The 14,631-nt window shown below is 40.3% G+C and overlaps 1 protein-coding gene across 9 annotated transcripts in view; it reads right to left on the reverse strand.

Annotated features, from left to right (window-relative positions):
• The window catches only part of LOC128878469 (POU domain, class 6, transcription factor 1), a 280,305-nt gene that overhangs the window by 258,462 nt on the left and 7,212 nt on the right, over positions 1-14,631 (reverse strand). The window lies entirely within an intron of this gene.

Here is a 14,631-nt window from a genome sequence, read left to right on the forward strand (position 1 = left end):
TTTCTATGATATAAAGAGAACATTAAAAAAATGTTACCGTGGTCAACACGGTAATATATATATATTATTATTACTTGATCATCCCTTTTAATTCTTAACAGACTAATAACGAAGCTTCACTTAAACATTTTCACATTCACATTTCTTTGCCGGCGATTACTCCACTTCTAGACAACAATTAGGCGAGTAAGACGCAGGCGATCGATAGGATTTCAAATAGTCCCCAGCCAGCCGAATACTTGAAAGGGCGCGGACGACTCGCATAAACACGATACTAATTAAACGCGGACCTCCCGCCAGCCGTATCGGAGCGTGGTGCGTGCAGCTGTTAAGAATGCAGACAGTGGAAATTAGGAGGATGCCCGTTCATCTTCCGACATCAAAGCAAAAACGTTTGGTCGGCGGAGCGAAGGAGGCGACGCGGAGGGAGAGGTGAACGCGTCACGACGCTACGAGGATAGAATTCGGCGACTATTGCGCCCCACGTACACGTCACGACGCGTCATCGTCATCTAGCTAATTTTATTTCCGTTAAGCGCCTACGGTCCAGAATTTCTTCTTGTGGGAATGGAGGTTTCACAAAGGATCGCCATTTGCAGGCACTGCCAGAAAAAAATTTGTTATTTGTATGTTGTCTAACCCATTCACTGTTAGACAAATTTAGAGCGTTTTGCTCCGTTGCTAAGGGTATACAGGGTGTCAGAAGAATGTTGGAGTTCCTTGAAAGGGGTGATTCGGGGAGTGATTTGAAACAACTTTTGCCTTGGCGAAAATGTTCGAGAAGGATTCGTTAAGGAGATATTAACAGAAAACCCCGACAAATTGGAGCACCCGCGGTGCGTAGGCTACCGCTAGGCAACCGCGATGCGTAGGCTACCCGCTAGACGGCCGCAGTAGTATAGACTACGCTCTACCGGCATACTCGCGCTCTGATTAGTTGGGGTTTTCTGTTAATATCTCTTTAACGAAGCCTCGGACAACATTTTCGCTAAGGAAAAAGTTGTTTCGAATCACTCCTCGAACCACTCCTTTCAAGGAACTCCAATAAATTTGGGACACCGTGTATAATTAACATGTTATAACCGTACCGTCTGAGTTATTATTTGTATAATATAAAATTCTAGTATTAAATATGTCTTTTACACTATATTAAATTCTAATTCATCCTTTCTAATAATTCCTAATTCAAACAACAATAAAAATATTCGCTGACCAAGGTGGCAGTGAATAGGCTAAACTTGTTTCTGAATGATATTTATTATGTTGAAGTTTCTATTGGTTTATTTTTATGTAACACGTACGCGATATTTATGTTACATTACTGAGCTGTATGCAAACCATTGTATTTTACGACTTTTCTCCATCTTTCCAAAAATTTTGTAGCTTTATAGAAAAATATCACCTCAAGTGTCAAACCAGCTAATAAATATTTTAACCTTTCATAGCATAGTGTGTTTATACAATAATATAAATAATAATAATAATAATAATAATAATAATAATAATAATAATAATAATAATAATAATAATAACTAGATACCTAGTAGACCAGGAATTTTATTTTCAACTGTAGTCACAAAGTATAGTAAAAGAAGATCGTAAAATTTCTTTTCACAACGACAAATTTAATATCACTTTCTACTATCAAAATAATAACCTAGATTACACATCTGTATTAAATCTTCCCAAGTTTAGCCCAAAGCAAAACGCTTTAAATTTACCTGGCAGTGAATGGGTTAAAGCATTAATTCCTCGTCCTCCTAAAAAGCATTAATTCCTCCTCGTTTTCGCAAAAATCCCCCAGTTAGATGTGTCAAAGCCTCCTACACGAAGCGTTAAGAATTCTCATCCGAGCCATTAGCGCGAATTCAAGGGCAGTGAAATTATCGTTTCGTATCCTTCCCCATCCTCCGTTTCTCCGTTCCACGCCCCAGAAGAGACTCTGTGGGGTCCCAGGACCGGGGTATCCATCGTCGAAGCCGCGGTTCGTGTACTTGGTGAACGCAACTAACAACATCTGCTTCTATTTTTGCGCTGGCCCGAGTCCAGCGGTTCACTTTTTTAAAAGCGCCTATGACGAACGGCTGGATGGATCATCGAGCGGAAGAGCGAAGAGGTAGAGAGAAACGAGCCGGTTATTCTGGACAAATTATTGTCAAAGGGCGGGAGCGCGCACCTTCCCTGCCCGCCAGCTACTTTGTCCCTCATGAAAGGCGTTTTATAATGGTCGTCGTGCAAATATTTCTCGCCAGTTTTTAAAACAGCGAACGGACAGGCAAAAGGGAACCAAGGGCTCCCAGGGAAGTGACGAAAACACCTTCGATGATTGCGAGACAACCGATTGGCTCTTGACGGGATGCTAACGCGACACGTAACCAGGTAATTGCTGCTGTTTCGTTAGGACGCTGTCGTTCAGAGTTTCTGGGAATAACTGAGTGCGAGTGATTAATGTAAGTCGTCGATCGCTGAGAAATTATCGTCAAGGTTTGATCTTTTGAAAATTTCCTAGATGGCCTCGTGATGTAACTTGTTTGGTACAAGTGTGTATTAAGAGGCAGAATGAAGTGAGAATTTTAAAATTGCCTGAGGTGACAGGTTTCAAAGGACAGGTCAATGTTTTCGGGTTTACATATGACAAGAATCCAGAGGGATGAATTTATGCACTTTGTAGATTCCTCTGTTAATTGTAATGATTAGAAATAATAAGGTAGTTTGACTACAAATATTGTCCAGCGTGGCTGTGTGAGAATATTTAAGAAGGTTGACGACGTGTCTGACTGAATCGTCTGAATCTACTAGAACCTGCACGTCACTTGAATCTGAGAATTTGAAAATTGTCTGAGGTGACAGGCTACAAAGAACAGATCAACGTTTAAGGATTCAAATATGACAAGATATTGAGTGATGAATTTATGCACTTAGAATTCTGTAGAATGATCTGAGAATTTCAAAATTGTCTGAGGTGACAGGCTTCAAAGAACAGGTCACTGTTTGAGTACTTAAATATAACAACAATCCAGATGGATGAATTTATGCACTTTGTAGATTCCTCTGTTAATTGCCATTAAGTCCAAAGACTTAAAGCTACGTATTGGTTGCACATCAAGCCATTGGAGTTATCTTGCATGCTCTTTGTACTAGTAATACGTGCCACTGATTCGGGTACAGTACACCTTACCTCATCGTATTGCCCAGCAATACAATCACTCTCAAATATTCGTATCTTTAACATGTATCGAAGAATGTCTAAATTATGTGGTAGGTTTGATGTTTCCAAATAAGTGTAAAGTTTATTTGGAGACACCGATGCTATTATTAATTAAGACAAATTTTTTCAACAGACATGAAAGGTATGAATGCTTATGGGATTGACTGCGTCTGTGTAAAATTGGCTTTCCTACCGAAATAAATAAATAAAAATAAATCTTTTTATATATTCTTGTAGTTAATTTGTCAACAGAAACCTTCACTAAAACTTCCTTTGTTCTAGTATAATTTTTGCTTGAGAAATTATCCTTGTACTCAATTTTTTAATTTAGATTTACCTATTGTAATATTCTGATGTTTGATTTAGTATCTTACTTCTTCTCTTATTAACTCAAAAATATTAAGAGATATTTTTCAGAAAGGTTTATAGCATACGTAACTTCACATTTTCCGAACACCTTAGGGCAGTCGGAAGAATCCGAACCCGAAGAAGACGCGGATGAGCCGTGTACGTCGCGAATGCCAGCGACTTCGAGCGATCTTCGACGTCCGACGGTCGAACGAGGACCACCCTTTTTTCCATTTGCGGTCGTTAATTTCCGTCGGAATGGTATTAATCGGTCTAGGGTCGCGTCCGTGAAATTACTAGACGCTTTAACCACCGGCTGTCCAAACCGAATTCGTCCGCAACGATTATTATATCGCATCCTGAGGTATAATGCCGGGTATTCCGAAAGCTGGGGCCAATTAGTATCGTCGATTTGGATGCTTTAATGAGAGTGCGGTTTCATTAGCGTATCGCATCGCCCCACTCGAATCGTGATAGGTGAAACGGAAGGAGGATCCCCGCCGAAACGGGACGAAGAAATCGTAAATGATTACAACCGTGATCATTCAAATGTCATTCAAGCCTTAATATTTGAAAATTGCTACCTTCGCGTTTGGCCTTCGAGAGGCGTCGTGTTTCCGCTCGGATTCAGAAGAGGATCGATCATCGCTGAATCCTGCACGGAAATAACCTTCCACTTTGCCGATTACGGATAACCGTGCCCGCGCATAATTGCGAGTCCAATTCCAAAGTATTTATACCTGCGCCGTTGACTTCGGGTCGCGCGTTCTTCGATTGCCGCCACTTGATAATGCACCATGTTACCTTCGTTACGCGTCACGGGGCTTCAGATGTTGTCGTCGACGTCCTGGATGATCGTCAAACTTGCAGAGTCTTTAGCGAACCGGAATCGGATTATTTAATGAAAGCTTTCGTGAAAATTGTGCTGGCTGAAACTCAGTCTAGCATCTAACTATTTATGGACAGTCGAGTCGAGAATATATCGCGCCTTTGGCCTACATTGCTTAATCACAACCTCCTTAATAGTAATACATATTATAGTAATTACACATTAATATTCAGTAAATTATAGCGAGGCTTCCAAACAATTCTTTCTTGGATCATCTCTCTTTTTACTGGGTTGTCCAGGAAGTTCGTGTGAATTTTTAAGAAAAATTCAAAGGTTTAGATAAATATTGATATATATTTATTGAATTATATACAGTCAATCCCATAAGTATTCGTACCCAATACATCTATTGAAGAGTCTAACTTAAATGATAGGCTTCATGTTTCTAAATCAATTTTCCATTATAAATATGTAAACAAATAAACTTCCCACATGTATATATTTACATGTGTATAAATTTACTTGTAAACATGAAGCATTCATTTAAATTAAACAAATTTCTCATAGAAGGTACGCGAATACTTATGGAACTGACTGTAGGTACCATTTTGTTCCACAACATTTCCACTTATTAAGGGATGTATACATATCATTTCTTTTCATTTGTATTCAGACCTGTATCACCTTCAGAAACTCTAATTTGCAAGCTTGTTCTGTAATTCACTGTATTTTGCAGTATTCTATTGTGTTGCGATAAGTAGTATTACGTTGTATGTGATACAGTATGCTTTTATTCGATGCATTGTGTTCTATAATGCTCGAATGTTCTGTATTTTGCAGTTTTAAGCCCCAGTTTGCAAGTTTGTTTTGTAATTCACTCTATGTTGCAGTATTGCACTGTGTTGCGATATGTGGAATTCCATTGTATCTTGCTGCATTGTGCTATTATACCGTGTATAATGATCTATGATGCTGATCATTCTGTATTTTACAGTATCAAGCTCTATTTTGCTGAAATATCTTGTATTACACAGAATTATGCTCTATTCTACAGATACATTATGTATTATACCGTGTTGCTATGTATAGAATTCCATTGTATCTTGCTGCATTGTGTTATTATATCTTGAATTATGATCATTGATGCTAAATACTCTGCATTTTGCAGTATTAAGCTCTATTTTGCTGAAATATTCCGTATTACGTAGAATTATGCTCAATTCTACAGATACATTTTGTCTTATAGCGTGTTGTGATATGTAGAATTCCATTGTATCTCGCTGCATTGTGCTATTATACCGTGTATTATGCTCTATGATGCTAAATACTCTGCATTTTGCAGTATTGAGCTCTATTTTGCTGAAATATTCTGTATTTTGCTGAAATATTCTGTATTTCGCAGTATTACGCAATATTCACACCGTTCTATAATGCTTGAATATTCTGTATTTTGCAGTCTTCAACTCTACTTACCAAAGTGACTATAAATATCATTCCTTCCCCAAAAAGGCTACAAATAACCCTGAATCTTCCCCAAAATGTGTCCACAGTCCCCTTCATATTACAATTCATTACCACGTTCGCTGGTCCAATCACGTCCAGTAAAACGTCCAGTTCGCCTCACTTTGATCAGTCGATAATGATCAAACTGAAGCACCCCTTTCTCCAGAAGAGGGTCAATCCGACTCCCCGGGAGTCTTCTAGACGGGTCATCTTAAGACAGCCGACGAAACGAGGGGTCGCAGGCCATCGATTTAACCAACTCCGGTCAATTTTCCCAGGAAATCGCGGCTGCCGATTCTTTTCATCGAACAACGAGTATCTGCTTTCACCGGGTGCGTCCTGGCATGCCTCCTTGAGCGATAATTGCTGACGAGATCACCCGGTGAAAGTCCACGTAATCGAATATGCAATTAAAACACCGGGACCATTGATACGAGGATCGTTCGAGTGTCTAGGGAGGCAATTAAAACGCGTGCATTATGCGACGAGCCGTCACGAGCCCGACGCGAGGTTTCCTCTCTGTCTACCCTCGACCCTCCTCTCAAGCACGCCAACGATCAGACGTTTAACCACCGAAAACCACCCTGGGGGCGACTTCGTCGCGACTCCCGGTTGTGTCCCTCGACTTATGCCTCGGTCCTCTCTTACCTGGGCCCTTTTTCGATATTTCTCGTCCTCGCTTCGGGGCTAGGCATCATGTTTTCGTATTATCATCGTCCAGTAAGCCGAGGATGATGCCGAGGAGAACACAGCGATGCCGGCAGCGCTAGCAGCAGCGTACAATTAACGGGGTTGATTGATGTTAATTCAAAGGGTAATTAAGAATGTTGCGCATAAAAATCTGGTAATTTATGGTCATTGGGGATAATTATATGTTGACCAGCTTGTAATTGCAAGCGCTCCGTGGTCCGCAACACCGTGAATAAGCGTCCAGGAATTGCGGGTAGCTCCTTCGGACCGGCTGTGTGTACCGGTACGAGCGTGTCTACGCTTAACCGGGCTTCTTCCGCGCGCGTACGTGTGCGTGTATGTTTGTGGGTGGGATATACGGTCTCAGATCGCAGCTTATTATAGGGGCTAGTAGATAAGGTGGGTTTAGAAACAACCGCGCGCCTCTGGCCGGCAGCTAGTTTCCACATAGTCTTCCCCACCTCTGGCTCCATCGTTCTGACCCTAGGTGACCGTGTCTCTCTCCCTTGCTCCTCCGCTTCTCGCTGGCCGCCTCCAGGCTAGCCGCGGAGGTGCGTGTAAACCGCCCAAAGTCCGGGGCCACGATTTATGAGACCGATTCGTGGCCGGCCAAGACTTGCCAGCCGTTTTAGAATTTTAGGCTCGGTCCAATTCATCGCGCAAAACGCGCTCCGTTTCTGAACGACGCTCCTCAGCAACGCTTCGACGGGGAACTATAAATAACCGAACGCGGATAATCGCCATATGGCCGCGCATACCGCGCAACTACCCGCGGTTTCTCAGACACGCCGCTGGCACGCTTTATGCGCCGGTTCGATTTCCTGGTATACGTGTCGCGACCCGGTGAGAGAGGCACGCGTCCACTTCCGGCACCGTTGTTAGGCGGCGTTACGGGCGAGAAATTAGCGTGTTTCGGTCGTGACTACGGAGAACCTAATTTCTGATGTCAATCGGGTTGGGCACAGAGCAGAAGAAAAAGAAGAGCGGTATTTGGTTCAGCGGTTCGGAAGTGGTTCAGTTGAAAGGAGGGTGGTGAAGTGTGTATGTAGGGTTAATGTCAGGAGGAGGTGTCTTCTTAGTTTGGGACGATGTAACTGGGTGCTATTTCAACTGTTCTTCAAATATTTTGCAAAATTTATAGTGACATAATCAAACATTGTCAAATATACCTGAAAATATTGAGTTATGAAACACTTATGAAGGCTTCAGGTCGATTCTTGAAGGAAAACATATTCAAACACTTTTGAATATGTTAACAACTATTTATCAACGATTTCTTGAACCTAAATGTGGTTAGGTCTGGGTTCCTGGATGCTATTTCAACTATTCTCCGAATGTTTCTATAATGTATAGTGAGATAAAATCAAGCATTGTCAAATATTTCTGAAAATATTATTGAAGATTTTCTCCACCACCATAGCAACAAAAAAAAGGTCTAGATTTCTATTATCCTTCTAGGTCTAATCTACCTCTAATCTACCCAGTGGCTTCGCAATCTACCGCAGTGTATATCAAATTCTGCGAGCGGCGAAGGCAGAAAGTCCAAGGTCGCGTGCGAGGGGGGGTCAGAAGAAGAAGAAAAGGCGGAAGAGAGAGGCAAAACGTGGAAGAAGGCAGCATGAGTAACCCTCCTACTTGAAACGCGGCCAATAAAATGATCCCAGCGGGACCAGTTGGCAACCGCCCATCGCGACATTGTCCTTGTCGAGTCCTTTTTTTCACGATCCCGTAATCAATCGAGCGGTCTAATGGCAACGCATAATCGTGCCATTGTGGCGTCTGGGTCGCGTTCATAACGCGAAACAGAGAGAGAAAGAAGCTTCGGCTGTGCTTGCGTGCGATTCAATGAAACCTAGGGTGACAAAAGCCACCGTGAAATACGCGCGAGTTCGTTGTTTAGGCTCTCGCGTGATCGCCAGTGATATTGTTCCTTTTAGTCCGGGAAGAGATTTGTAGGAGAAAAATTATCTAACGACGACGGATTAGAAAGATGTTTCGCGATCTAGGATTGTAGTTCATTCTTTTTAATTCGTGACCGGGGAAGATAATACCGCATTCTTTGCTTCTATTGCTAAAGGTTAGCCTTTGTAGATATACAGATGATCATAAATGTACCCCAAGAGATATGCAAAGGGATGTAAGAGATACTGTAAAAAGGATTACACATTATAAAGTAGTCACTGTTATAAGAATATTAACACTTTATCGACTGGTAGAATATTAATAGATTTTTGCTAGATGATATGTTATACAAATATTAACAGATATGCAAAGGGATGTAAGAGATACTGTAAACAGTATTACAAACTATAAAGCAGTTAATGTTATAAGAATATTAACACTTTATCGACCGGTAGAATATTAATAGACTTTTGCTGGATAATATATTATATAAATATTAATCGAAAATTTTAATAGATAAAATAAAGATTGAATAGTACTAACTTTGTGAAAATATAAAGTATTATTGAGTTTAATGATATCTGCAATCACTACTGGTTAGTAAAGTGTTAAGATTCAATATGAGACTGATGCGTGGTTAGTATATACATTGTACTAATGCAATAACACCCTGCAAGTAAAGCAGAGCCATTAACTCAACCTCCTCAATGAATGCAAGATATACTGCAAATGATACTAAAACTATGGAGCACAGAATATTATAAAAATGCTAAGATTCAATATAAGACTAATGCGTGGTTATTCTATACATTGTACTAATGCAATAATATCCTGTAAATAAAGCAGAGTCATTAACTCAACCTCCCCAATAAATGCAAAAGATGCTGCAAACGATACTAAAACTATGGAGCAGCGAATTTTATAAAAAAAAAACAATATATATATGTAGAATTGAGTAACCTCCTCCTTTTCGAAGTCGGTTAAAAATTAAAATAAAATTTATTGTTTTGTTGTTCAATACATATTCAATGTACGTATAATAGTAAAGCTTTGGAATACTTTTGCTGAAGATTGACAAAGACTGAATTAAAGGGATTTGGTGGATCTGATTTTGGTGTAAAAGTATCTAATACAGGTAATAATTAGGACTAATGAATTTGAAAAGGAATATTGTCGAGTGTGGTTGTGTGAGGATATTTAAGAAAGTTGACGACGTGTCTGACTAGAACGGTTGAATCTACTAGGACCTGCAGTCCACTTGGAATTGGGTGTCATAAATTTATACACAAGAGTAAAGCAAGTTACATCGACAAAATTTAAAAAAATGCTACGATTTGTACTAACACAGTAACGCCCTGGTAAATAAAGCAGAGCAAAGCAAAGCCATTAACTCAACCTCCCCGATGCCCTAATGATGAATTCGCAATAGCCTTGGCCAATCGCCAACTAAGACCTTAAAGACTGCAAAGGTTGCGACTACCGAGCGGCGAGGATCGCGGATCTTGGGGGCGGAAACATCGGATTGGAACCCGTTCCGGTACCGATTTATGGACACTTGGCCGATCGAGGGTCCGGCTGCGTAACGCAGAGTCGTCCATGCGAAGCCGTGTATCCTCGACGAAGCATTCGCACAGTCGCATTAACGGGGCCGCTGTGCAGTTTAATCCTTGCGTTTCGTGACTCGGGACAAAGCCCCTCGGATTTCTGACGGAACGGTATCGCACGAAACGACCATTACCTCGGCCCGGCACTTAGCCGGCGCGCTTACGTACGTACGTGCGTTAAAGATTAATTCGAATCACTCGATACGCCACGGCTGTCCCCCGCGGGAGGAACCTGCTACAACGGGCGACGACATTTAACCGAATCGTTGCTGCCTCGAACCAGTTTAGAGCCATTAGGAGAGCTCGGACGGTGACGGAAGAATTGGATTCTTTCTTCGAGCCTGTGACATATATTCCAGTTCGAATATGGGGTCGAACGCGGTCTGTGAAAGGACGTACGAGATTGTGGAGTACGAGCTTGAAGAGTATGAGCTTGCTACTTGATTAGGAAGAAGTGAATTCGTGATAATATTTAGATTATTGAGTAATTTAGTATGGTAGTTATTGTTCGATAATCGACGTCATTATTCAAAATATAAAATTGGTATTTAATTCTGGATTCAACCTCTTAGAATAAAAATATCAGTATATTCCATCAAGTTATGATAAATTAGCACTCAAAGTATATTATCTCGTTAGATTAATATTTGAATAATATAGTAATTTACCATACAGTTATTTCTCGAAAGTCGACGTCATTATTCTAGATACAAAATTGGTATTTAATCCTGGCTTCAATCCCTGAAAATAAAAATATCCGTATAATCCATCGTTTCTAATAAACTCGCATTCATAGAATTTCACATAACGAATCATGCGAATGGGAATAACTCAATCTCCTAATCTTATTGCATGTTGAACCATACTGCAACATCAAAGCATGGGTGTGACCAAACCGGCGACAGATGCGATGGCTGATCGTGTAGATCAAGGCTGTGAAACTTCAAAATCGAACAGAAATGGACTTGGATCATGTCCAGATTATCTCGTGACACGTAGGAAGAAATGTGGCGGGTTGAGGCGCAGACGATATAGTGACTTTTCATTATGTATCGAGGATTATGTTGTACTTGGAGCGATGTGCGCTTTTTGTATTGCTATATTATTATGCTATTAGGGTGTATAACGATTATTTTTTTGTTAATCTAGACTAAGTGTGGTTGAGGGAGGAATATAACATCTGTTTTAGACGTCTGAATAAATCATATATAAAATTCATGGAACGCTGCAAAATGCATCGATAAAATTTAGAAGAAATGAGGCAAAACTTATCTCTAAAATAACTGTCTTTAGATACTTAGCTAATATTGCATTTACCAAATGAACGAGGGAAGGATGTAAAAGTTTTTCGTGTAGGTGCTTCAGGATTCCGAATAAATGGTAATCTAGATCATTCCTTTGTTACACCCTTGATATATAATGGGCATTCGAAAAAGTTCGTGGCGTTTTGTCGCTAGATCAAGGCGAGAATGCAGGCTTGTGATAAAATTTGTGGTGTTCACAGACAAAATGCTCTATCAAAATTTTGATGTCAAAGATCACGTGGTCGACCAATCACAGAACGATGCAATGAAATGATGGTTGAGATGAAATGGTTAAGAAACGCCACGAACTTTTTCGAATACCGAGTATATTTATTTATTTATAACATTATAAACTATGAAATACATAATTAACATTCTATGGTACCCTATCGCGCACATTGCTTCTTTTCACAAACCTAAACACTCCTAAACTTCCTAAACACTCGTCCTCATAATCGCGCCTCAAGACTCATCCACATCGCGTCCACATTAGAATTCTCAGGAAGTATGCATAACGAATCGAAAAGAGCAGAACAGAATAGAACAGTTCACGAAGAAATAGTGCTGGGCGATAAACAACGACCCGAAACTGAATACAGAATTTCTCCGTAGCTCAAGAAGCTTGTCCCTGAATGACGCAAAGATTTTTCAGATCAGCAGAAATGCTTCATTTTCTTTTATTAATTAATTCCTGGATCGCTATCGTTAACACTGTTCGAAGACGTCTATACACGCAGTTCCAGAAATAACTCTAGCGAAGCCAGAGCCGCGATGGCGTTAAATCGGTATCAAAAATTTGCCGCGGAAGATGGAAAATATGACGACGGTACTCGCTGCGTAGGCGAGCTATCCTCAGAGGCGCAGGAAGAATATTTCATGTTTTACGGCGCCGCCGTCGTTGGGGTTTGCGCCCGGGCAAAAAAAGTGTCAGCCCGCCGGCTAAATCAGAGCGTGAGTGCATTAAACTCCGAATTACCACAAATAGAACTTTAACCGCACATGCCCATTATAATGGTACCCCCTGCTGAAGATGTATTTACGTACCGAACCGCTTTCGCGGCTCACGCTGAGTCGTCGGAATTAACATCTGGCCCAAAAACGCGCTCCGCTCGGTTCATTGGACCCCTTTTCCCCTCCCTTGTAAAAGGATTAACCGTTTTGCTTCGGGGGTACTCGCCGATCGATCAGATTTGAAATTAATAATACAGATAGTTTTCTATCGATATTTGAGATTGATTATCTATATTTATTTATGAATTAAAATTATATGACACACGTACTATAATATAATTCCAATTAATTATTAATATGTATATATGAAATTATTTATAAATACGTATACATTTGTAATAGGTAAGATTTTATATATAGATATATATGAAAATCTATTATGTAATAGATAAATGTATAATATAAATTAATATTTAAATACTCCGCCCAATATCCGGCTTTTTACAACTAAAGAAACACGTTGAAATAGAAAATAAAGAAGGAGAAATATGAAATATTTACACGTTAGAATTTGTCGGTAAATATGGAAGATCCCTCCTCGCGAATACCGCATTCTTCACACTCATGTTTGAAGAATCAATTTTCAAATGAAATTAAAAAAAAAATGTTAAGCAGCATTAGGTGTTAATTGTAGATTTCAAACCTAAATATCTGTAAATAAATAAACTCTAGGCACCAAAAGACCCTTCTTACAAGACTAAAAATATGGTGCATTTTATTTCCTCGTAACGATAAATATTAAAATAAAATATGTTGATATAAATATACATACACTGAAATAACCAATTTGGTAATACTAAAACTACATATCTCTTCTTCGCACACATGTATTAGAACCACAGCCACATTTACACACTCGTTCTAATCACGTCACTGTCCACTGCCTTCGAAAAGACATTCCTCATCCAGCTGACCCTAATCGAATCCCCAGAATTAACCAATCCCAAGCGTTCTAGTCAGTCTCAGTTCTCGCCGTCGCACATCGTCGAATCGACTCCGCAACCGTGCAAACGACCGACAGAAAAATCGCGTATACGCGAGACGAGGAAAAAAAGGGGAAGGCGTGAAATATGCGTGGAACATCGGGCCATTCTTCGAGGAATTTAAATTCTTCCCGGGACCCTCTTCTCCCGACTGGTAGCCGAGGCGGGAAGGAGTCCTCAATAGGGCGACGAGGCACGGAAATCTCGGGAGTGCTTTTACACGCAAATTAGGTCTATTAGGAGCATCGAGCGTACAAAAACACTCGTGCCGTAGCATCACTCTGTCCCCCGATGCGTGAGCCTCCCCGCCCTGGTTACGCACGTGCGTGCTTCTTTATGAATTATTAGAATTAATGACACCGCACGCATGGCCTCGCGCCACGGGGCGTAGCGTCGTCCAATTGCAAGCATCGACGAGGAATCGTTTCAAAAGGAAGAAAGACATCGCGCAGGGGACGATTCCGTTCCTTGTCTGCCCGTAAAAAACGCTTGGAAAGTTAATTCTTGCGCGCAGATCACTGGGACACTCTTGAAATGGCCTGTCAATGAAAGTGGTAGCTGTGAGCCGGAAGCTTGAATCATGAATGGCTGTTTTAGAGGATGGGTAGGTCTCTTATTTGAAGAGAAGGTGGAAGAATATTCAAGACGAAGTTCGAAGCACTGTTTAATGTTTATATGAAGAAATATGGTTGGTTTAAGGCTTTACTTTGTGGAAGAATATTCAGCTCAGAGTAGGAAACATTATTCACAATGTTCATACGCAGAAATACGGTTGATTTGAGGCTTTACTTTGTGGAAGAACATTCAGCTCAGAGCTCGAAGCACTATTCACATGTTCATACGTAGAAATATAGTTGGTTTGAGGTTTTATTTTGTGGAAAAATATTAAGCTCAAAGCTCGAAGCACGATTCACAATGTTCATACGCAGAAATATGGTTAGTTTGAGGCTTTACATAATCGAAGAATATTCAGCTCAAAGCTCGAAGCACTATTCAATTGTTCATACGCAGAAATATGGTTGGTTTCAGGATTTACTTTATCAGAAATTATTTAATTCTAGAAGTTCAGGAGTCTGTTTCTCTTTTATTTATTATTCTAAATAAACACACGATTTTTATTTCTATATATGAAAATTAAATTCAAAATTCTCGATTGGCTTTCTTGAATATAGTAACACCGTGTAATAATTTCTTTTATTGAATATTCTTCACTGAAAAACGTTGTCATTCATGAATATAGGAGTTTCTA

The sequence above is a fragment of the Hylaeus volcanicus genome, chromosome 6, assembly GCF_026283585.1.
Source record: "Hylaeus volcanicus isolate JK05 chromosome 6, UHH_iyHylVolc1.0_haploid, whole genome shotgun sequence".
Taxonomy (NCBI): domain Eukaryota; kingdom Metazoa; phylum Arthropoda; class Insecta; order Hymenoptera; family Colletidae; genus Hylaeus; species Hylaeus volcanicus.